Below are 24,362 nucleotides of genomic sequence, written 5' to 3' on the forward strand. Positions count from 1 at the left end.
AAAACCGTCGAACTTAATGTAATAGGCCGTCGAACTTACCATAAGAACGTGGGTTTACCGACGAATATAGCCGACGGCGATTTTTGGACGAACTTAGAGAATTAAGTTCGACGGCCCCGACGAACTTAACGTTAAGAACGTGGGTACCGTCGAACTTAAGATTAAAAACGTGGGTACCGTCGAACTTAAGATTAAGAACGTGGGTTTTTAAGTTCGACGGGGGCCGTCGAACTTTTTCCCGTAAGTTCGACGGCACTCACGTTCTTAACGTTAAGTTCGACGGGGCCACATGGCCGTCGAACTTATGGGTCCTACGTGGGTCGGCGAGGGCTGTCCATTAAGTTCGACGGTACCCACGTTCTTAACGTTAAGAACGTGGGTACCCACGTTCTTAACCCTTTTTCAGAAAAAAATAAAAAATACAGAAATGAAAAATTAGACACACATAGTAACACATGCAACACAGAATATCACATACAATACAAATTTCAAACACATGAATATATGTACATATCACAAATTCACACAAGTCCAAATACATAAGTTCACAAATTCACACAAGTCCAAATACATAAGTTCACAATTTCACATAAGTTCACATCCATATTTCACATTTTTAGTTCACAAGTTCAAACATTAGCTCCATCGCTCTCGATCAGGACATCGGATTGTTGTTCGTAGCTCCACCACTAGAATTGAGACATCTGTCCGCAAAGTCAGCGTGAGGGGCAGGAGTCACTTGATGAGAGCCAGAATCCTTCAAAATAAACCAAAATTCTCATAAATATACAACTGGCATTAAATCACATGTACACCAAGATATAGGTAAGCATGATAAACATAACGCCCTTTTCTAAATAAATATAGGAAAGCATGATAAACATAGCGCCCTTTTCTAAATAAATATAGGAAAGCATTAAATCACATGTACACCAAAATTCTCATAAATTACTGAATGGGTAATTCAAACAACAAGGCCCTTTTCTAATTACTGAATGGGTAAAGCTTCACCTTAAGATGATAAATAGCGCTTACATGTATACAATAACTACATACTTCTAGAGTTCTAGTAAAGTGCCGCCCATGCGTTAAGAAATCAGCATGGTGATGCTGTCCCATTACCTGACATGGTATCACTCGATGCTAAGGTGGACAAGGAAAGTAGTTGGTGTCTGGAACCATTGATTGCAAACTCCGACTGATGCATTGATAGCGTTAATGTGGATAGCTTGTGCACTGATCAGAGATTCGGCTTTAATTAGATTATAGGTGTAACTGTAGCAGGGATTGTCTCGTGTTAAGCTCGACGAGAAAATGATTTAGTGTAACTGTTACTGGAATCTGTAGGTTGATTTCAGATAGGTTCATAGTCACTATCTCAATTAAATAGGTTCATAGTCACTGAATTACAACAGGGCTATTGGGGAAACACATATCCTCTTTTTGTAAATCTAGAATTCAGAAACAATTACTGTAATCTTGAACTTACAGGATCCATCACCGTCGCCATAAGCGCCCAAGTTTGCTCTGTTCCTGCACACGCCTGTGAGATGGGAAGATTAATGTCGTCAGGCTAACAGTCCTGATCATCTGTATAGCTTACCAAAATATTATATGCACCACATAGTTAAATTCCAGAAAGGCTATTGTAGCTCACACCTAAAAGCGCACAAGGTTGGCTACTTCTGGCATTGCAGCGAGCGAGTGGCTTTGTTTCTCAAAGCATACTACAGCTTATCTGTAAAGAGGGGGGAGTCCTGTGGTGTTTGCAAAATCCAAACTAAAATAGTCTGAACTCCAGACCTGTTAATTTATCACATGATCTGGTTCAGATCCTGAGCCTAAACATGCCTACTGGTGGTCAAAATATACTCAAAGGCCAGACCTGTAGACATTGTATTTTTCTTATATTTTCAGGTATTGGTGAAATCAGGCATAGTGAAAGAGGGGCCACATATCACTTTGAAGACCAGTCAAGCACAACTAATCCCTTAATGCAATGTCATAAATTCAGTTCAAGTTTAAATATCCAGCCTATCCACATGAGAAATTTGGTGGGAGATGATTAGGAACTTACAACATCTTTCTTTAATATAATTAGAGCCACTTCCATTGAAGAATTACTCCCTCCATTCCAAATTATATGTCGTCATGGCTTCTCTAGATACATCGATCTTGCTATGCACCTAGATATATGTTATGTCTATATACATGGGCAATAAAGTACCTAGAACAAAACAACTTAGAATTTAAAACGGAGGGAGTACAACACAGTTCAATATTAAAGACACTTCCTTTTAGAAGCATTAATGCAAAGAAGCAAAATATGTCATGTCAGATTGTAGCACAAATTAGTGATTCATTCATAGACTCACATCAAACCCAAACTATTGTAACCTTATAGCAACTTGCACAGATTCAATGTCATGAACATTCACATGATGTCTTGCAACAAAAACTAGAACAAGGTATAGCCATATTTGCTTACCGCTGGTGTTCCTTTGAACGCTCAATAAACTTAGCAGCAACATCATGACCTTGATAGGATGCCAGCACTGTCCTAATGTCAGAAGGTCTAGCCATGGCAACATCTGCAAATTCACAAATTCACATAAGTCGAAATACATAAGTTCACAAATTCACATAAGTGGCGCTGGCGAGCCGATCGAGGCCGGCGGTGCTGGCGAGCCGATCGAGGCCGAGCTTGGGCAGCGGACGGCGAGCCGAGGCCGAGCTGGGTGGTGGTGGCGCCGAGGCCGAGCTGGGGCAGTGGGGCGGTGGTGAGCTGAGCTTGCGCCGAGGCCGAGCTGAGCGGAGGCGCGGTCTGCTGGGGGTGGTGCGGCCTGCTGGTGGCGCGGCCTGCTGGTGTGGCGGCGGCGACGCCGAGCTTAGCGGAGCCGGGGCGGTGGTGCGGCGGCGGCGAGCCGGGGCGGTCAGGGCCGAGCTGGCGAGCCGGGGCGGCGGCGATACCAGCAGATTCCATTTTCCTAGCTACATAATTGTGGAGTACAGCATTAGCAATTGGCAGGAGAAAACCCTTAGAGCATAGTGAGTCCAAAGTTCAAACTATCTTTTACCTGCGTTTCGAGTCCAAATCATCATCATTAGCATCATCCCCAGGGTAGGATCTTCCACCTCTAGCATCAACATCATCATCGCTAGCTGGACCCGGAACAGTGTCAATCATGCCAGCTGAATGTACTTGGTTACAGAAAAATTGTCTAAATATTTGAAGGCTTGTCTGCATATTAACAGAAAAATTGTCAGACCCAACAAAATGTAACAGGTAAACATTTGAAAACTTATTATCAAATCATCATTGTGCATTCAAACCATTCCTTCTCAAGAATTTGAAAAGTCAGAACTTAAATTGTTAAAAAAGTAATTGAAACAGACATGCAAAATGAGCAAGCAAATACTTCATAATGCAAAACTAGATATGAGTATGCTCAAGGTGAAATTGCAATTCACCAGAATCCAATATATTTACAGAAAACCATGGGACACTCACCTTCAATAGTTGCCACACCATCGTATCTTTCTTCACCCTGGCTTGAAGGAACTGCACCAGCAGCTAACCTTCTATTTGGTTGGGGCTTAGAATGATTATGACGCCCTTTATAAACAACTTCAGTAACTTGGCCATCAAGCGAACGCTCTAATAGCTTTTTAACTTCACAATTAGGATGCGTGCACTTGTAATAACTTCTAGGATTTTCACTTCCCTTGACATGCTTTTGTCCATATTTACGCCAATTATAGCCATCCTCTGCTGATTTTTCAGCTACATTTTCAATTTGTGTCTCCTGGGTAGCATTTTCAGAACTATTGATCTGGTGCATCTCTGATGTACCAACTTCAGCAGGCATGTTGTCAGACGGACAAACTATCGAAACAGTTTGGTTTGGAGCAATTGAAGCATGTGCTGTGTGACTCGATTCCCGTGAACAGAGAGGTTTATTTTCAGTCTTCAAATTGCTAGATGGTGTGGTTTGATTTGAGCTATATTTTTGCATAGTGTCATGATGGTTTTGATTGTTGACTGAAGGAGCCTGCATGTGAGAACTATGAATGTCATGGAATACAAAATTATTTGCAGCGTGAGTCAACAAGAATAAGAAATACAGAAGCCCATATAGGTAGATCACAACAGGGTCCATCACAAAAATACTGAAGTTTTTTCGTAAAAACTTGTCAGTTCTGCAAAAAGAACTTTTGCACATGTGAGAGTAGAGTAGATAAGACTCTGGACAAAATATACGAATATTGACTCCATTCTCTGTTGAAGCTAGAACACCCTATTTTGTTGATCATAATCGAAGCCACAAAGGTCAAGAGTAATTCTTTCAATACTGCAACATAGGAATGCCATTGAAACCTTATAAGGAAACATCCATGCTACTTCAATCGTGGACTCTTCCTACGAAATTCCTGTAGATTTCCTCTTTATATTCTAATCACTGACTTGCTGTAAATGTGCAAGCACACTAGCGACCTTTTCACCTTGAACTGTCCTACTAGTTTATCATAACATATTCTCCTTAAACGGTCAAACTTCCATTGCAGCATTTATAGGCTGTCAAGCCAAAATGTAACAGAACCATAAGCCATTCAGACTTGATTATGGGATACAGAAACACAACAGTGTCACTCATATGTGGCCAGTTACTCTAAAAAAGAGTACGAAGCTCTCAATAGCAGGTCACTGGTCCCGTTGTGAGTCATTTGCAAGCTCTACGCCGACAATTTTCCCGAACCGTGATAGTGATGGTGTCACCTTTTTTATCTGAAGCAAATCCAGGTAAGAAAAACTTAGACTAGCGACAACATGCACTAGACCCAATAAAATCGAGTTAATCGGATTGTGGTCTAACATTCAAGAGTTCAAATTTATTTAACACCAAAATTCACTTCCTAACTCCCAAAAAGAATAGCAGGGGGAGGTAATTTCAGATATACATATATGTAAGATGAGCATAGATATGGTTATAACTATCAATCAGCAATCAGTTATGTTATCTGACTAAATTTTGATAATTACACAGCTACTAAAGAACATTAACAAATCATGGCTTTGATAAATTGGTAATTACTATTTCAGTCAAAGAAACACACACATAAGTGCTAGAACGCCGTGCAAAGGGGGATATTTATTTTTTTATATACAACACAAGAACCTAAGAACAAATTTTTTCCATGAATCAGAATGCAGTATAGAGATCGTACCTAAAATATAAAACACTGAAACCAATTAGTTGTGTCTCTGAATACTAATGAGATGAGGTTGGGGCCGAGCAGGGGCGGTCGGGGCCGAGCTGGCGAGCCGGGGCGGGTTGGGGCCGAGCTGGAGAGCTAGGGCGGCGACGAGGCTCGCTCGCGATGGCGCGGCGGAGGCGCGACCCGGTCGCGGTGGCGGCGCGGCCCGGGCAGGTTGGGGCCGAGCTGGCGAGCCGGGCGGCGGCGAGGCCCGGTCGCGGTGCCGTAGCCCGCTCGCGGCGGCGAGGCCCGGTCGCGGTGCCGTAGCCCGCTCGCGGCGGCGCGGCCCGGTCACGGTGGTGCGGCGGAGGCGCGGCCCGGTCGTGGCAGCGGCTCGACTCGCGGTGGCGTGGCGGCGGCTCGGTCTAGCGCTAGGTGAGAGAGGATGAGACAGGGTGAGAGAGAGAGCCGCGCGCGTGTGTGGGCGGGATGAGACAAGGGTGAGAGAGAGAGCCGCGCGCGTGAGATTTTTGGATTTAGGTTTTCGGGATTAAGTTCGACGGTGTGCACAAGCCCGACGAACTTACGTTAAGAACGTGGGTACCCACGTTCTTAACTCGTTAAGTTCGACGGTTTTCTCTAGGGCCCACGAACTTAACTTATGAACGTGGGTACCCACGTTCTTAACATAACCCATGAACTTAACTTAAGTAAGAACGTGGGTACCCACGTTCTTAATTTTACCCACGAACATTTATCAGTTTCTTGTAGTGAATATTTTGCTAAAGAGTCCCTGAACTTCCTAGAAACCAACCCGCCGTCCTCGACGTCTGTTGCCAGAGTCTTAGGAATTTTCCGTACTAGCCCCTGACCTTTTGATTATTCATGCGCCCAGTCCAGAGAGCAGGAAAACTAGGGAAATTAAATTAGAAATAGATTTTTAGTATCAAATTAATTGCAGAAACTTGTTTAATTTGTAGAAAATTCATATGAACTCCAAATTGGTCCATTCCAGTTCCTAAATTTTTGTAATAATATTGTCTATCCATTAGTGCCTCTGTTCTGACATGACAAACACATTAAAATTATTCTTTCACTTAATCTTGTATTAAGCACATAAAACATTAGAAAATCCATAACTTAAAATCTATAACCCCAAATTTAATGATTCCAGTTCCTGTGATCTTATTTTAATGTCTAGATTATTACTGTGTATTTTATTTACATGCTTGGTGTAATGTTAATTTTGCCTATACAATGTTTGTTTGTATTGCTACGACTAGAGCGAGGACACGTGTCATCTAAAAAGCAAGTTGGTACCTGGAATCTCAAGTCCCAGGCAAGTTGTGCCCTTGATCACTTCTTTTACCCACTCATGTTCTAATTAATCATAATGATCTGCATAGGTTAATTTTGATGGGACCTAATAGGTTACCCTAGTTTGTCTATCTTTATGCCTTGTTTACCACTGAACTTTTTGGGTAGTACTTGCTAGTGCTATATGTGGTTTTGGGCATTGAGATACACATTATTCATGATTATACTTTTGTTATCCGTTGTTATTCACTGTTCATGTCAAGATCATTAATGTTAATTGGAACATAGAGCTTAACTTGAGAAACACGTGCCACCACAAGGGTTTATGGACGCCCTTGGCTGATTAATTAGGAAAGCTAGTGGAGGACTACCTTACCCGAAAGGGGCAAGAGCAGTAGGGGAGTGGTCAGTGTAGGGAGGCCCTCGGGAGGATTTTGCTGCGATGGTGGTCCTGCAAGGGATTCCTGCATTGGAGCTCCTATAAACTGTAGCGGGTTTTCTGAAGCTAGTGGAACTTTGTAAAGGCCTCGTAGTGTTACCCTGCCTCGCCTCCTCGGTAGAGGTGTATGGGAAGTCGCGATCCCTTGGCAGATGGGTAACATGACTTGTGGGTAAAGGGTACCACCTCTGCAGAGTGTAAAACTGGTATACTAGCCGAGCTCACGGTCATGAGCAGCTCAGGACTCTCTGATGATTAATTTATGGAACTAAATTCAATTTGTCATATGCATTGCATCGCAGGTGATGATGTTACTTTTGTTCTACTACTTAATTGGGTTGGTATTTACTTATACTTAGTAATTGCTAATAAAATTTTGACCAACTTTAAAAGCAATGCTCAGCTCTAACCATCCTCTTTGGTAAGCCTTACACTTCACGTGAGCTCCCACCTTTGGCGAGTTCATGCACATTATTCCCCACAACTTGTTGAGCGATGAACGTATGTGAGCTCACTCTTGCTGTCTCACCCCCCCCACACAGGTCAAGAACAGGTACCGCAGGATGAGGCGCAAGGAGGATGCTGCGATGGGTTCGTGAGAGATCTAGGCCGTCGTCTCCCAGTCAACTTTGGGTTGCTGGATCGTTTCCTCATATGATGTAATTATTTAATTATTTTGTATAGAACTCCTGTTATATAGTAAAGATGTGACATTCGATCCTGTGCCACTATGCATCATATGTGTGAGACTTGGTCCCAGCACACCTGGTGTTTATGTTCGCGCCCGGGCTTTGGACCCCTAAAACCCGGGTGTGACAGAAGTGGTATCAGAGGAATGTTGACTGTAGGACGAAACCTAGATAGAACTGGACAACCATTATCTACTTATCTTTACTACTCTGATTCTTTCTAAACTTTTCTTAATCTTTTCTCATCTATTTCCGCTTACTCTGATTATTCTTACCTTTTTCTTCTAAAGACAAATGTGGATTTCACACTTTGAAATCCCGTGCCTAAAGTGACCTTTAGGAATAGGATACCTACTTTTAGGAACAAAACAAAACTATTTTTTTTTGTATCTATATGCTTGAGTGTTTGTTCTTATGATACTTGTCTGATTTGGATCTTTAATTGAGTGGGATGAATGGTGGAGTAATGTCCACAATTACATCTACATATACATATACGCATAAATGTAAATAAATAAAATTCATAAGATAACTAAACAATCTAGATTATCCTCCATTAAAGTGTATCTATTTTAAATAGATCCATCTTGGCTTAAAAGATTCTTCCTTATCTTAATAGATTCATCTTATCTTAAAGGATTCATCTTATCCTAACCACTTTACTTATCTCATCCTAAAGTAACAACTAGGATCTAATCCAAAATAATGATATCAGATCTAAGTTATATTTGTGACTAAAACCCCATGATTTATCCCACCATGATCATGATCTAACCCAAATTAATTGGATCTTATCTAGTCTAAAATAGTCATATCAATTTATTCTAGATCTGACCCAATCTAATCCAGACCTACCTAACCTAATATGATCTCATCTAAAGTAAGTTACTTAATGCTGGTACAAAGGATAAGACCATACTCCTAGTTCACCTAAACCTAAATTGGTGGCTTAGGCCAATCCGATCAATACACAAACAACCTAACCTATATATATTTTGATAGGTTTCGTAAACTATTTATTTCACAACAAAATATTCTAACCTGCCCAACTAACCTACATGTTCCTAAAGAATTGTACCTAGCCAACCTAACAAAGCAGCTAGACCATGTTTGGCTATAGCACACTCATCCTATGCCATCTACCTATTAGCTAAATGTTCTTATCTACAAACTATTTTAACTATATGTCAGTAGCTCGGATGATGATGTCAAGACCAAAGATCGAAGATGATCAACCTCGTCAAATCAAGGAAGGATAAGATTCAAGCTAAATCTTCAAAAGTAATCAAGATCCACAATCTTGGATAGAGTCTTTCCTAGCCCTACCCTTTCATAACCAAACCTATCTATGCTCTAAAGACATCTTCTATCCTACATAATAAAGTGGATATACATATACCCATGTTTCCGTAATCACATGCTAATTTGTATTATAAACTTGAACAAAAAAATCTTTTGGTATTAAAACCCCTTAGAAATTGAAACATAGACTACAAACCAAACTTGTTGCATCCTCTTTCTTACAAATCTCGAGGACGAGATTATTTTTGAGGGGGTAGGATTTGTAATACCCAAAAATGTATACCGTGAAACTATATCAGATATCCTTATTTTATGTGCCATATTTGCATCATAAGAAGAGCATACATAGGTAGAGAGATGAATTAAAACAAAGGATAAAAAAATATGCATCATGTTGGAATTATATGTTTGTGCATTAAATAAAATAATAAGGTAATAATAATAAGATAATAATTTTTAGAAGTGGAATTAAACCCTAAATTTAAAATTAGAGTTTTTGAAAATGAGAAAAGAGTAATGATATAAAAATATACATATATATAATTATGTTTCCAAAGATTGTATCCTAAATTCCACAATATTAATTGATAATAAATTAGGCACAAGTTTGAATTCAAATTCGAAATTCAAATTGAATTGGGAATAGAGAAAGGGAAGTGGAAAATAAAATGGAAAAAGATAAACATACCTAACTGGGCCAGGGACTGGAATTCAGCCCATTAGTTTTCTTTCCCGCGGGCAGGTCTCTACGCACGCGCGCGTTTCACCTCGCTTACATGTGGGTCCTCTCTGCGCGCGCTGTGCAGTGTGGGCCAGCGCCGACAACCTGGGTCCGTCTTCTGTCGTGAGCCGGGCAGAGCGCCGTTGCAGGACGAGAGCTCGGGATTCCGTTGTAATCCACAACCACCCATGGATTCCGCGCTCGTTGTGACCATCCTTTCCCCGAGGATCTCGCTGCTCAGGGTATATAACTACCGACGCCGCTCCTTTCCGAAGCCATCACAGGGAAATCAAACGTCGCCGCCAGCGCCCTTGCCTCTCGTTGCCGAGGTCGAGGTCCGCTGTGTTGAAGTCGGCTTCCACGGGATCTGGTTCGTGGGCGCGCTGGAGGAAGTCGCGGCGCCGCTGCGTGCATTGGACAAGCCTCGGGTGATGAATTGCTCGTCGGCATTCTCTACGCCTCGCTAATCGCCTCCCACCGCGGCCAATCCGCCTCTGCTGCTCCCAACCGTTGGTATGGCTTCGATCGGATTCTATTTCTCCACACCTCTGCATAGAATCAATCGTATCTAGGTTTAAGACCCTGGGTGCTCTGCTTGCCGGAGTGCGCCACCGTGTGGATCGCCGCTGTCGCTACTGGATTCTGGAGGTAGATGACAACCTGTGAGCCGTAGATCGCGTTACCAGTGGCCAGGATTTGAAGATAGGGCCAACTCGACATGAGCCTATCTCCACCGTTGGATCCTCGGCCAACGTTTGGGATTGGACCCGTGCATGCCCCTTCGCGCTCCTAATCCAAACCGTAGATCTAGGATGGACGGTTGAGGGCGATCTAGCGCATAATAATATTGGGACCAGAGGATTTGGATCCGACGGTCTTCGCTCCGTACCTATTCATTTTAAGTACGATCTAATCCTAGCCCTTGGTTTCTAATCTTGTGGCCAGATTTCGCGGATACCTCTTTGGCCATAATATTTTGCTAAAGAGTCCCTGAACTTCCTAGAAACCAACCCGCCGTCCTCGTTGTCTGTTGCCAGAGTCTTAGGAATTTTCCGTACTAGCCCCTGACCTTTTGATTATTCATGCGGCCAGTCCAGAGAGCAGGAAAACTAGGGAAATTAAATTAGAAATAGATTTTTAGTATTAAATTAATTGCAGAAACTTGTTTAATTTGTAGAAAATTCATATGAACTCCAAATTGGTCCATTCCAGTTCCTAAATTTTTGTAATAATATTGTCTATCCATTAGTGCCTCTGTTCTGACATGACAAACACATTAAAATTATTCTTTCACTTAATCTTGTATTAAGCACATAAAACATTAGAAAATCCATAACTTAAAATCTATAACCCCAAATTTAATGATTCCAGTTCCTGTGATCTTATTTTAATGTCTAGATTATTACTGTGTATTTTATTTACATGCTTGGTGTAATGTTAATTTTGCCTATACAATGTTTGTTTGTATTGCTATGACTAGAGCGAGGACACGTGTCATCTGAAAAGCAAGTTGGTACCTGGAATCTCAAGTCCCAGGCAAGTTATGCCCTTGATCACTTCTTTTACCCACTCATGTTCTAATTAATCATAATGATCTGCATAGGTTAATTTTGATGGGACCTAATAGGTTACCCTAGTTTGTCTATCTTTATGCCTTGTTTACCACTGAACTTTTTGGGTAGTACTTGCTAGTGCTATATGTGGTTTTGGGCATTGAGATACACATTATTCATGATTATACTTTTGTTATCCGTTGTTATTTACTGTTCATGTCAAGATCATTAATGTTAATTGGAACATAGAGCTTAATTTGAGAAACACGTGCCACCACAAGGGTTTATGGACGCCCTTGGCTGATTAATTAGGAAAGCTAGTGGAGGACTACCTTACCCGAAAGGGGCAAGGGCAGTAGGGGAGTGGTCAGTGTAGGGAGGCCCTCGGGAGGATTTTGCTGCGATGGCGGTCCTGCAAGGGATTCCTGCATTGGAGCTTCCTATAAACTGTAGCAGGTTTTCTGAAGCTAGTGGAACTTTGTAAAGGCCTCGTAGTGTTACCCTGCCTCGCCTCCTCGGTAGAGGTGTATGGGAAGTCGCGATCCCTTGGCAGATGGGTAATATGACTTGTGGGTAAAGGGTACCACCTCTGCAGAGTGTAAAACTGGTATACTAGCCGAGCTCACGGTCATGAGCAGCTCAGGACTCTCTGATGATTAATTTATGGAACTAAATTCAATTTGTCATATGCATTGCATCGCAGGTGATGATGTTACTTTTGTTCTACTACTTAATTGGGTTGGTATTTACTTATACTTAGTAATTGCTAATAAAATTTTGACCAACTTTAAAAGCAATGCTCAGCTCTAACCATCCTCTTTGGTAAGCCTTACACTTCACGTGAGCTCCCACCTTTGGCGAGTTCATGCACATTATTCCCCACAACTTGTTGAGCGATGAACGTATGTGAGCTCACTCTTGCTGTCTCACCCCCCCCCCCCACAGGTCAAGAACAGGTACCGCAGGATGAGGCGCAAGGAGGATGCTGCGATGGGTTCGTGAGAGATCTAGGCCGTCGTCTCCCAGTCAACTTTGGGTTGCTGGATCGTTTCCTCATATGATGTAATTATTTAATTATTTTGTATAGAACTCCTGTTATATAGTAAAGATGTGACATTCGATCCTGTGCCACTATGCATCATATGTGTGAGACTTGGTCCCAGCACACCTGGTGTTTATGTTCGCGCCCGGGCTTTGGACCCCTAAAACCCGGGTGTGACACACATCTTGCTAAATTTTTTATCAGAAGGTGATGAGGAAGACTTTGACGATGGTGACGATGAGTACTGAGTCTAGCGACGCTCCGGTTATTTTTTTGTGGGAGATTACCCATGATTTTTCTGCTATACTTTGATTATGATACTGTTAAGACTCTTATGTTTGGATGATGTAATAAAGTTATTATACTCTCTTTTACTTATTTATTGAATTGTCTTTTGATATATTATACTTCTGATGTCAACATATGCGTGGAAAATAGATCCTGATATACATATGCTATGCATTCAGTTTTGCCCCTAAAACCGGGTGTGACATTAGGGCATTACGCGATTTAGTGGCTTGAACATGTCTACATCATCATGTTTTCCCCTGTGATCCGTGTGACCAACAAGTCTCACAAATAGACGTCGTGTTCTACATCACGTAACAATTAACATTGTGGTGTATTTCCAGTGACAAAACACCAACACTTGTACCCTAATATAAAGAATCAAAAACTATATACAACTGCTTACTGAAGGACAGATAAAGAGTAATAATAAAGGCAACCAATCAGCCATATATTTCTTCAACATATAGTTCAGACTAGCTATTTGTCTAGAAAATAGGCGGAATATATGGAATCAGAACAAGAACACCGTCGCTAACAAAATCAACTGCTGCACACAAACATACACACATCAGATTAAACTATACGTTTTGAGGGACCCAAACCCTAGGCCTAGGATTAGTTGTGTGGGGCCTTCTATGAATGCTCCTTTCTAAAAAGAACTCTAAAGCATTATAACTCTAAGACGCTATCCAACAGTTTACTCATAGTTTACCTAAAACACAGTTTTTCACTGTTCTACACTGTTTGTAGAGTGAAATTTGAATATGAGAATAGATAAGCTGATGCAGATAGTCTAAGCAAACTCTAGAATAAGCAAGTACAACCTATCTCTCTATCCTTAATTAGTCCAACAATGTAATGGGACATGAATCCCCTCCACAGCAAGTGAGAGTGGATGGTCCTTGATAAAGACTAATCATTTTTTCTTCCTATTCTCTCTGCATTGTCAACATATGAAACCACTCGTGCTATATCTCTCGGCCGTGGAGAGAAATTTAGGTAAGTTTTAATAGATCCTGAACATCATATAATACTTCAAGTCCACAAGCATCATATATTTCAATTTTCAACAATATCTACTATTCAAGTTGACACATCACTAATTGGGTTACGTTCTAGTATTTACTGTGTGCCTATAGATCGATAGCCATCTAGAGTTGCACAACTGAATATCCATGCTGCATGGACACTTTTGATTCTTGCTCCAGAGATTGGCTATAGCTCTATTACTTTGATTGGTTTTTTTTTGGCCGGCAACCTGTTCTTTTATTTCAGTGTATTTGAAGGTTTTAGAATAGTAAAAGACTGCGCTTTAGGATTCCAATCGCTGCTAGTCCTATATTTGAGTATTGAGACAACATCACGGGAGAAGGGTTTCTAATTTGATATCCTACTCCTCAGAATGGGTCTCATCACGTTCGAGGTCAAGCATCCAGACTGGTGAATGGGGTGGAGTACGAAGTACGAGAAAGACCATGGTTTGGTCGGGCAAGTGCCTAGCTAGCTAGTATGAAATTTGAGTGCTCTCTAGACTAAATTAATTAGTGATATTAATTAATGTAAGGAAGTCTTTTTAGAAGACAAAAATTTGTTTTCACCGACCCATGTGGCCGACACGTGAGATCACCGCCTATCAGCATCTTGTCTGCTCGCGTGCATGCCAGCGCTTGTCGGCGGTGACCATTGCGTGGCGGCCGGAGAAGGAAGAAATGACTAGTACTAGGGTTTTAACAGGTGGCAGCCCTTTTTGCGTCCGACAGTTCTTTGACCACCGATCATCGATGGACAGCTGTGAACGGGTGATTGTGTGAACAGGGCTCAAGCTGGGCCATTCTGGGCCAAGTTTAGACTCGGAACGTGGTTTTCCACATGTTCTGGTATGGGCCAAGTATAATGTTCAAGCATTCATATTTTAAGTTAAATGCACATGCATTCTACACGTGGCTCAAATTACATAGTTCATTTTTTTTGATAAAAATATGTGCTGATAATTAAACAAAGGAATTATGCTAAAAAGTGTTGTGCGGTTGTACATTTAAAATAGACCGCATATTATTTTTTAGATGGTTAGGGGGGAGAGGGTCCTCCACCTGATGACTTCATTAATTGTTCGTCATGGCGGAGAGGAATTACGGGCCCCTTTGGTAGGGCTTATTTTTCAGCTTCGGCTCTGGCTCATGCAAAAGTTGTGCCAAACACCTCTTTTTCAAATGGCTTCATCAGTGAAGTGTTTTTCCAAAATGAACTAGAGGGCATGAGCCAAAAAAAGTGGCTCACCCGGCTTCAGCTCACGTCATTTTTGCACAATAGCTCTCCCACCAGTCTAAATTATTATTTTTTGGTCCTCCCCTCAATCCCTAGCCACGTACAGGAGAGATATACATATACAACGGTCTTTCTGAAAAACAACCTATAAGCCGTTTTGCCAAATGATTTTTAGAATAGCTTTGGCTCATCTAAAGAAGTGGTTTCACCTCGTGAGTCAGAGCTAAAGCCGTTTTTGGAGAAGCCAGAGCCCTGCCAAAGGGGCCCGTCATAAGTTACAGGGGTCATTTCAAGGCAAAGCAGTCGGGGTAGGGAGGATAAGAATTACAAAGACTACAACGGGATTACACACTTAAGATGTTACACCAGGCCTCCATCTGCCTTTGTTTGAAGATGTTGCAACCATGAATCAGTCTTGCACAATTGAATCACTTGTCGAAGTAAGGTGAGCTCGCCTCTAAAAACCCTAGCGTTCTGACGTTTCCAAAGGTGCCAACATCATAGGAGGTTGAAGTCATCGAAGCCCTGTCCCTGAAGAGCATGGGGCTAGGGAAGTTCATGGAGACGGGAGCCGTGCATGTTTGGGGGAATGGTGATGCCGACCCTAGGCAAAGCTGTAGTGGAAGAGCATATGAGACGTTGTCTCAGGTTCCGAGGCACATACTTCACATATATCACTATCAAGGATTTTCCTTTGAAGCTAGCCAGGCCCAGGCCAAGAAGCGAACCCTTGGTGGCGGTTTGGTTTTCCAGATGAAGGTGGACAAGGGGGTGGGAGGCTCCCCATAGTTCTTAAGCATTTTGTAGAGGAGCTCTGAGTGGAGGGAGCCGTCAGTCGTCGTGCCACAATGATAACATTAACAAGCAACTCTAATTTCTCTATTACAGCATACAAGTATAAGTACAAAGTAGGAGTCTGAACTATTGACCCTATTCATATTTAATGAATGAATGTTGATGCAATGTCTTAATCTCATGAATTAATCAATCTCAAAATTTGTTCTATAATTAAATAAACTCGAAAATGAAACTTATTTAAACCAAAAAAAACTCATGGATCATTAGAAAATTTAAAACTGACGCCAAAGTTTCAAATTATTTATATAATGCACAAATAAAGTTCATCGGCCACATTGTAGCTCATAAAACTATCGTTCATACATCATAAATATTCTTAGCACAAATATCCTCGAGGTATATTTTAAAAATAACTTACGCCTTTTTCTGTATTATTCCTTTGTTTAAATATCAATGATGTATTTTTTAGTCACATGTGGGACTCACGTGCATTAATACAATTATGATTTAAATATATGCGTTGATCAATATTCTGGCCCACGGTGCAATTACAATCTTACAGACAAACATATATAACATTACACAGAAACATGTGTTGAATAATTAGAAAAAAATTCAGATTAAATTCCGAATATAAATCATGACGAAATCAGAAGAACTGAAGTAAAAAGTCAAATCAGATGATGCGTACTGATCAGACATACTGATAGATGGCGCGGACCGGAATCAGCTGGGTCGACGACGTCGAAGCAGCGGGGTTGATGATCAGCGGAATCAGCAGGGTCGACGACGTCAGAAGATCACGAGCAGTCGCTTCCCAAAAACCTTATTCGCCCTCTCCCGGTGTAGGATCTCGAAGGCGAAGGGTTCCGGAGATCTGCTCTCCCGATCGCAGATGCACGTCGGCGGTCGAGATGAAGAGAACTGAAGGCGGCGCAGCTGTGAACAGAGGCGAAAGCGAAAACTGTGATGATTTGGATGCTGGCTGCCAGACGCCTTTTATAGGGCCGAGTCCGCGAACAGATAGTTATCTTCGATCCGATCCGCCCGCGAAAATCTCACGTTCAGTTTATATTTTATAGCGATCGGTTAGGATTCTGAACTTAACAGCTAAGCAACCAAAAAATTAAAACGGCAAAGGAAGCCGCGCCCCCGCAAGGCGAGGGGCCGGATTTCGGCGGACCATTCACGCGCAAGTCATGCGCCCGCGCCATTCGCCCCGCCCGCGCAGGTGAGGCGAGGCGAACGAGCGCGTGCGCGCGTGTGGCTCTCCACACACTCTCATCTCATATATATGACTTGGTGAGTGAGTGACGCCTCCATATTTAAACTAGTTCCACTCCACTTGGACTAGCAATATGGTACTATTGGTTCCACCATTCCCTAGCCATACACATATATGGGCTTTTGAGATTTTCCTGAGATTTAATTGAATTTCTCAATTGGGCCTAGCCCATAAATCCTAACAATCCCCCACCAGATCTCAAATGCCCATCTGCAGTTTTCGCCGCTATTCACTACTGTTTAATATACTAGTGTTTTAGCAGAGACTGTTAAGTTGAACTTCCGCCTAGAACTCCAAGCTACACCAACCCACAACTTGGACAATGGACTATGCCTTGAATTGCAAGTTTTGTGTGAATGGGTTTCACTTAAAGCCATGACCAGTACTTGGCTACTAGTAGTCCCCTTGTCGAGTGGAGCATATACGTCGTACTCCAAGGTCTCTTCATGAGTTTACTAGAGATCACCCTGATCTCATAGACTGCGACGTTAGACAGTCTAACTCATATAGATGTGTTTTTTCAAGAATGTTCTGCAGGACAACATCTTTGCTAATACAAGCCAACAAAACACATTAAGGCACAAAGCCAACCTGCCTTACAACATTTGAGAGTGTTGCATCTTTACTTAGAGAGAGTCAAAGGTTACTCTCCTCAGTTAACCAATGGCTTGTTCTTCCCAGGACCTAATTCACGGGATCTCCGATCAAATAGACTGGGTTTCCACCATGGCAACTTATACGGGTCTCATACCCATCTCTCTCGATGTGATTTCTATCACATTACGTGGTAGTCCCTTAGTAAAAGGACCTACCAGATTTTTATCTGTTGAAATATAAGTCACACTTATAACTCCGGAGTTCCTCAACTTTCTGACAGACTTTAATCGTCTTTTGACATGTCTTGATGACTTCCCATTATCCTTAAAACTTGTCACTTTAATAATCACTGTCTGATTTTCACAGTTCATAAGGATAGCTGGTATTGGTTTCTCAACCACCGGCAAGTCCATCAAGAGTTCACACAACCATTCTGCCTCAACGGTTGCTGTGTCAAGTGCAGCTAGCTCGGCTTCCATGGTTGACCTCATCGAGATGGTCTGCTTGCATGTCCTCCATGATACCGCACCTCCACCAATAGTAAAGACATAACCACTGGTGGCATAAAGCTCGTCTGCATCAGATATCCAGTTCGAATCACTATATCCTTCAAGTACTGCATGATGACCAGAATAGTGAATTCCATAACTCATGGTACCTTGCAAGTAGCGCATAACCCACTCAAGTGCATGCCAATGATCAGTCCCAGGGTTTAACATGAACCTACTCAATTTGCTCACAGCAAAAGAGATATCGGGCCTTGTTGCACCAGCAAGATACATGAGTGAACCGACGATCTAAGAGTATCTCAATTGGTCTAAACCAATTCTCTTGTTCTTTCGCAGTGTCACATTGGGATCATGAGGTGTTGGGGGCCTTCGTCTTCCAAAGGTCCTCAAAAACATGATTTAACAATGTTTCTGGAGTATAATACATAAACAGGTACCTTCGGACTCGGATCAGAACCACAGTGTGAAGAAGCACAAAGAATACGAAGGTTGGCGCAGAGCCGAAGCTATGCACAGGGGAGCTTCGGCATGATAGCAGAAAAAGAAACCGACTTAAAGGGGAAAGGCTATTTAGACCCCGATGGATTACTATAGAGTCATTAGCAAATGTAAAGGGCATGGGTGTAATTTTACATGGGCTGCATGCCGTGCCTATAAATAGATGAACAGTGCTCTCGTACTGTTCACGCTGACTTGGCATTTGCTTTTGCGTCACGCTTGTACTCTTACCTTCTTTCGAGCCGAAGCATTTGAGAACAAGTCCCCAACATTGGCGCCCACCTCCGGTGAATCCTTTTCGACCACCTTCGGCAAGCATTGACCTTCGTCATGCCACCGAAGAAAGCTTCAGTGACAGGGGTTGCCGCTCTGCAGCCGCTGGACCCAAATCAGGAGACCCTTTCTCTTCGAGAGGCCCGAAGCCAGAAGAGGAAGGCCACCAGTCCAACACCCCAAGAGGACGAGTTGGACCAAGAAATCAGAAATATGGAGATGCTTCATCAGCAAGTGCAAAAGAAGAAGGAGAAGATGGCTCGACTAGCTGACCTACAAAGGCAGATTGACGAAGCCACTGAAGAAGTACGTCACCTTGCTCAAGACGAGCAAGACAGAAGGCCCCAGCACAGGGAGCTTCATCAAGAGGGCATGTTCAACGACGATGGATGGTATGATGATTTTAATCATGATACCTTTACTTTTGATGATGCTTCTCCCCTAGCAGCAGAACTGCAGGCTATCCCGTGGCCCCCATCATACAAGCCACCTCAGCTTCCAATGTATGATGGGCATTCAGACCCGAAGCTGTTTTTGATGAGTTATGAAGCAACCATATCGTCGTATGGAGGCAATGCAGCTGTTATGGCCAAATCTTTCGTCATGGCAGTTAAGAATGTGTCCTAGACATGATATTCTTCTCTTCGGCCAGGAACTATCACTTCATGGCAGAAGCTCAAAGACATGCTGGTGACAAGCTTCCAGAGCTTCCAGACGAAGCCAGTCACAGCTCAGGCTCTGTTTCAATGCACGCAAGATCATGAGGAGTATCTCCAGGCATACGTCCGAAGGTTCTTGCGTCTGAGAGCACAAGCACCTACAGTGCCCAATGAAATTGTCATTGAGGCCATGATCAAGGGGCTTCGTCCAGGACCTACTGCCCAGTATTTTGCTAGAAAGCCTCCACAGACTTTGGAGAAGCTGCTTCAAAAGATGGATGAATACATCCGCGCTGATAATGACTTTCGTCAAAGAAGGGAAGAAGCCTATAGGTTCTCTGAGATGACCAGGGGCTTCGGAGGGAGAATCTATCCAAGGCACATCATATCAATCCACTCCACCCAGAATGACGACAGAGGAAGTCAGCAACAGAGGCCACAATATTCCTCGCAAGCTTCGGGGCAGCAACAAAGCTATGTTCGGCCGCCAGCTCCAAGGGGCAGAGGCACCAGGGGCTTTGGAGGAAGGTTTGGGGATCAACCCAGGAAAATTTATTGCTTATTCTGTGGTGAGGACAAGGGCCATACTACAAGGATGTGCCATGTCACCATTTAGAAACAGAAGGAAATAGCAGAAGCTGCAGCTCAGCAGAACCAGCCGAAGCAGGTCATGCATACTGCTTCATATCACTCACCCTACATACCTGAGTATGTGGGTAACCATCCTGCAGCGTCTGTTGCTTCGGCTAGTCAGCCACAGGCATCCTGGCCACAGCCTCCACCTCTGCCACCACTACAACCTGCATATTCACGCGGCCAACAGCCAGAAGGGAGTCAATAGACCCATCAGCAGAGAGACTTTAGGGAGTAGTCCGAAGCTCGCACAGTCAACAGTACTGTGCCAGAGTCGAAGCATATCTCCTAAGAGATATCCTACCCCTGAATCAGTTTTTACATTCATTGTCATTTTCTTTCTTACTAAGGAACAATTATTGAAAACCTAGTTTTCTTGTCGTTTTCAATTCCTTGTAATAACTTCGTTTTTGCCATAGTGAAAATATATCTTCTTCACAGACTTACGGAGTCCAAAAAGTCGCCGAAGCACAAAAACTCGTTCTTAAGTCACAAGTATCTCCGAAGCTACAAAAAGTCGTTCTACAGAACGCAGCGTAAGTTTGTCGAAGCTACAAAAAGTCGTTCCTAAGGGAGCGCAGTGTAAGTTTTCTGCTCAAAAGTCGTTCCAAAGGGAATGCAGAGCCAAATACCGCCGAAATATAAGGCGAAGCGCGAAAAGTCAACGCGAATACTGTCGAAATAGAAGGCGAAGAAGTTCAAAAGATGTTCCTAAGGGAATGCAGAACTTACAGCGAAAAGTCAGCGCTGATACACCAAAAAATAAACGGTGAAGCCAAAAAATAAACGGCAAAGAGATTGTGTATTCCAATATGGGGATGTGAGTGTGTGTCTTCGGCACAAAGTATCATTTTCGCATAGCATAACATCATCACATCATTTCGCATAACATAGCATCATACATCATATTGCATCAATGGCACAAGAAGGGGCTATAATGTTGACCTTCGGAGAATGCTTCGAAAAAGTGAAATTGTGCTAAGGCACAAAATAAGTTTTGAAGAGATACAACTTTATCAGCTCTGAAGTGGAGGAAAAAGTTTATTATTGACGAAGTATCAGTGTTATGGCGACGCTTGGAGCATTTTTTTATAAAGCACTCTGATATCAAGGAAGAAAGTCTATTACTGACGAAGCATTAATGTTTCTGCGACGATTCGAGGATTTTTCATGAAGCATAAAAACTCTTCTTTACGAAGCATGAAAAGAAGGGAAGGTGTTTTTTCGCCGAAGGCTCAAAAACGGTATGTACAATAAAAATTTCATGCATCGCAAAGAAATGGATTACAAAGCCATTTACACATTACATTAAGAACTCATGAGTACCAAATATTACAAGCATAGTCCAACAAATGTTACATTAATATTCTGGTAATATTTGTACAATATCTATTCTTCTTCTTTCAAAACTTTGTCTGCAGCTTCGGTCAGTAGTTGAGTAACGACTTCGTCCATAATGGTTTCAGCCATGCTAATAATTCCTGATGATTCTTTTGCCTCTGCTTCGGCCAGTGGTTTGAAGGGCTCGGGGGGAGGAGATAGTTCAGCTGCGGGAGAAAATGTAAATTATTTCGAAGTCACAAAAGTAAACATCAAAAGTAAAAATCGTTAAGTAATACCTATTCGTCTTCCAAGCTCCGCAGCCTTTTCAGCTGTTTTTGTCGCTTCTCTAGTGTCGTAAGTATCTTTTTCACTTTTCTATATTATTTTGTGAGCCATCCCTCGATCGCCATTCTCCCAAATGTTAGTGAAATTTTTTTTCGCCTATTAAGCTTGCCTCGGCCGAGGGATCCTTCGTATCATCAATGGAGAAAGCAGCTTCGGCTTGGGCCAAAGTTTTAACATGTTCGCACCCTGCTTTCTCCAAAATAGCTGCAACTCCCCTCGCGCCAGAGAAGGCGCAGACATCCCCACGACCACTCAAAACTTCCTCAAAAGCTTCGGCTTCGCTGCTGATCCATTCAATTGGGCCCTCAGGATCGCCTCTTATGAAGTTGTCCTCGCTTGAATATGCGCCAACATTGGCGAAGCTAGTTTTTATTTTCTTCACGAAGTCCATAGATTTTTCAAAGCATCTTTCCTTGGATGTGCGAAGTTCTTCAACGTTCTTCTCTAAATGATTTGTCCATTGTTCGCTAATTTCTCGTTTAGCTTCTGCAACTGCGCACTTCTCTTTAGCTTCGACCAGTTGTTTTCGAAGGTCTTCAATCTCAATTTTTTGGACTTCAGATTGGGTTTTAAAGTTAGCTTCATCCTTCTTTACTTTATCCACCAATGTAAGCAGAATTTTATCTTTTTCCAAAGCTTCGTTCCTCAGCTTAATAACCTCTGTTCGAAGGTTGTTGAAAGCAATAGTGTAGCTCTCGTCTTCGGCGTTCTTTTGCACTCTCAAGGCGTTGCTAAGTATTAAACCCTATATGAAAAGAATTAGTATAAGAGCAAAAGAACAATTCAAAATTTATAAACCTCCAAATATACAATTTTCATACCTTCAGACTGTTATATGCGAGGCTATCTGCAAGATCGTCCTTCGTCATAGCGCAGAGGCCAGCTTCAAGCTTCGGGAACCCCATACTTCTATCCATCTCCCGGCAGACAGATAATTCTTTGTTGTCTGGGAGGCGGTATAAGAAGTCATCTTCGTCTATGCCATTGAACACTAAGGCCCCTTTCGGATACTTCAGTTCTCAGGCATAGTGTTTAGCTTCAAAAATCTCTTCTTCAGATAATCTTTTTCTCGAAGCGTGTCGTACAATATAATCAAGTACTTCGAAAGATGCTTCGGGAGTAGAAGTGACAGTTTTTCAGGCAGAGTTTGTTTTGCAGCTTCTTTTTCTGTTTCGTTTTCTCTAGTTTCCAAGGATTTCTCCTTGGCGGGCTGCCGGGCTCTGAAGGCCCAGCTTCGATCTCGACCTGGCTCTTTGCAGCTTCGACTTCGGTTAGTTTTGTCTCAGTCTGCGTTTTTGAAGCTTCGGCAGTTTTCCCTGGAGTAGAGCTTGAAGTCTTTATCGTCTCCAGCACATCTAGTACGTTGACCATCCTTTTCCTCTTGGGGGTCGCTGTAAGAACTTTTTGTGCCTTCGGCACTGTCACTTCTGCCGAAGGGCTTATAACTTCTAATATCTTTGTTCTTTCGACCTCTTTCTCTTCAATATTATCGGCCTTCGGCTCAGCTAATTTGGCCGATGATGCCTTCGGCATTACAACCGGCTCTTCAATCTTCTGCGTAAGCGCAGGTTCTTTGGCTTCAGTAGCCGAAGAGGTCTCACCACCAAATTCGGGCACTGTGGCCGGTTCAATATAGCGCGGTCGGTGAGTAAGAACCTCACCTTTCTCCTCTTCGGCGCGAGCTCACTCAAAGCAGCTGAAGTAACATCCTTCCAAGAAGTTGCACTCTTTCTCTTCTGACCCTTGGCGGGTAGCGGTAGTCAGGATACATAAATCCAATAGCATTAAAAACTCTATTTAGCCTCTTCTTTTTCCGGCTCCCGAAGGCCGCAGATAACGCATTATCTTCCGCTTTGGAATACGGCCCAGGCAGTTCATCACTTGTAGCTTCGATACATTTCAGCCAGTCATCATTTGGCTCATCAAATTTACCTTCATACCTGAAGGTGTATCTCAGCCGATCCAGCTCACCTTCGCAAGACTTGGTGACAGTCTCCTTTGGCATTTCCCACTTCTCTACAAGTGGCCATACTCTGAAGGCTATATGCTCTTGGATTAAATCCCTTGTCCCGATGAAAGAGCAAACTGTGCCGAAGGCCCTTCGGCATCCTTCGGCTGCCTCATCAATCTCTACCTTCGGTTTCCGGAGGCCGAAACGCTGCCAGATAGGGCGCATGATGATCTCTTTAATATCTTCTCGTGCCTTTAAATCATATTTCACATAGAACCATTCTTTCATCCAGTCTCTGGGCCATCTCTTCCGAAAGGTTGGCATGGGGCAGCTTGACCCAGAACGAGCAACGAAGCTATAGCAACCAAAATTGTTATGATACTGCTCTTTACCCCAGGGCTTTGTCTCATATAAAAGTTTGTGCATACTGCAGAAACTTTTTGCACTTGGTTCCAAACCCTGACTCCTCACGGCCCACACGAAGATCCCCATTCTGGTAATTGCTTCGGGGGTAATCTGGTGAAGGAAAATCTCATATATCTTTAGAACTTCAACCACAAATCTGCTTAAGGGGAACCGAAGCCCAGCCTTGAAAAAGCTTCGGTAGATCACGACTTCATTCTCTTCAGGAACATGAGCAGTCCTGTCTCCGTTGTCATCCCTCACAATAGACATA

At 42.7% G+C, this 24,362-nt stretch overlaps 1 long non-coding RNA gene across 2 annotated transcripts; it reads right to left on the bottom strand.

Annotated features, from left to right (window-relative positions):
• Window positions 1-1,484: 1,484 nt before the first annotated feature.
• Window positions 1,485-5,697, bottom strand: LOC103641476 (uncharacterized). Of its 2 annotated transcripts, XR_002265629.3 has the most exons (5): window positions 5,227-5,697; window positions 3,512-4,052; window positions 3,078-3,241; window positions 2,489-2,991; window positions 1,485-1,543 (listed from the first exon to the last, which is right to left on the bottom strand). It is a non-coding gene; the product is annotated as an uncharacterized lncRNA (long non-coding RNA). The 2 variants fall into 2 exon arrangements; XR_560344.4 differs by lacking the exon at window positions 5,227-5,697 and having other exon boundaries at window positions 3,512-4,146.
• Window positions 5,698-24,362: the final 18,665 nt, after the last annotated feature.

The sequence above is a fragment of the Zea mays genome, chromosome 10 (assembly GCF_902167145.1).
Source record: "Zea mays cultivar B73 chromosome 10, Zm-B73-REFERENCE-NAM-5.0, whole genome shotgun sequence".
Classification (NCBI taxonomy): Eukaryota; Viridiplantae; Streptophyta; class Magnoliopsida; order Poales; family Poaceae; genus Zea; species Zea mays.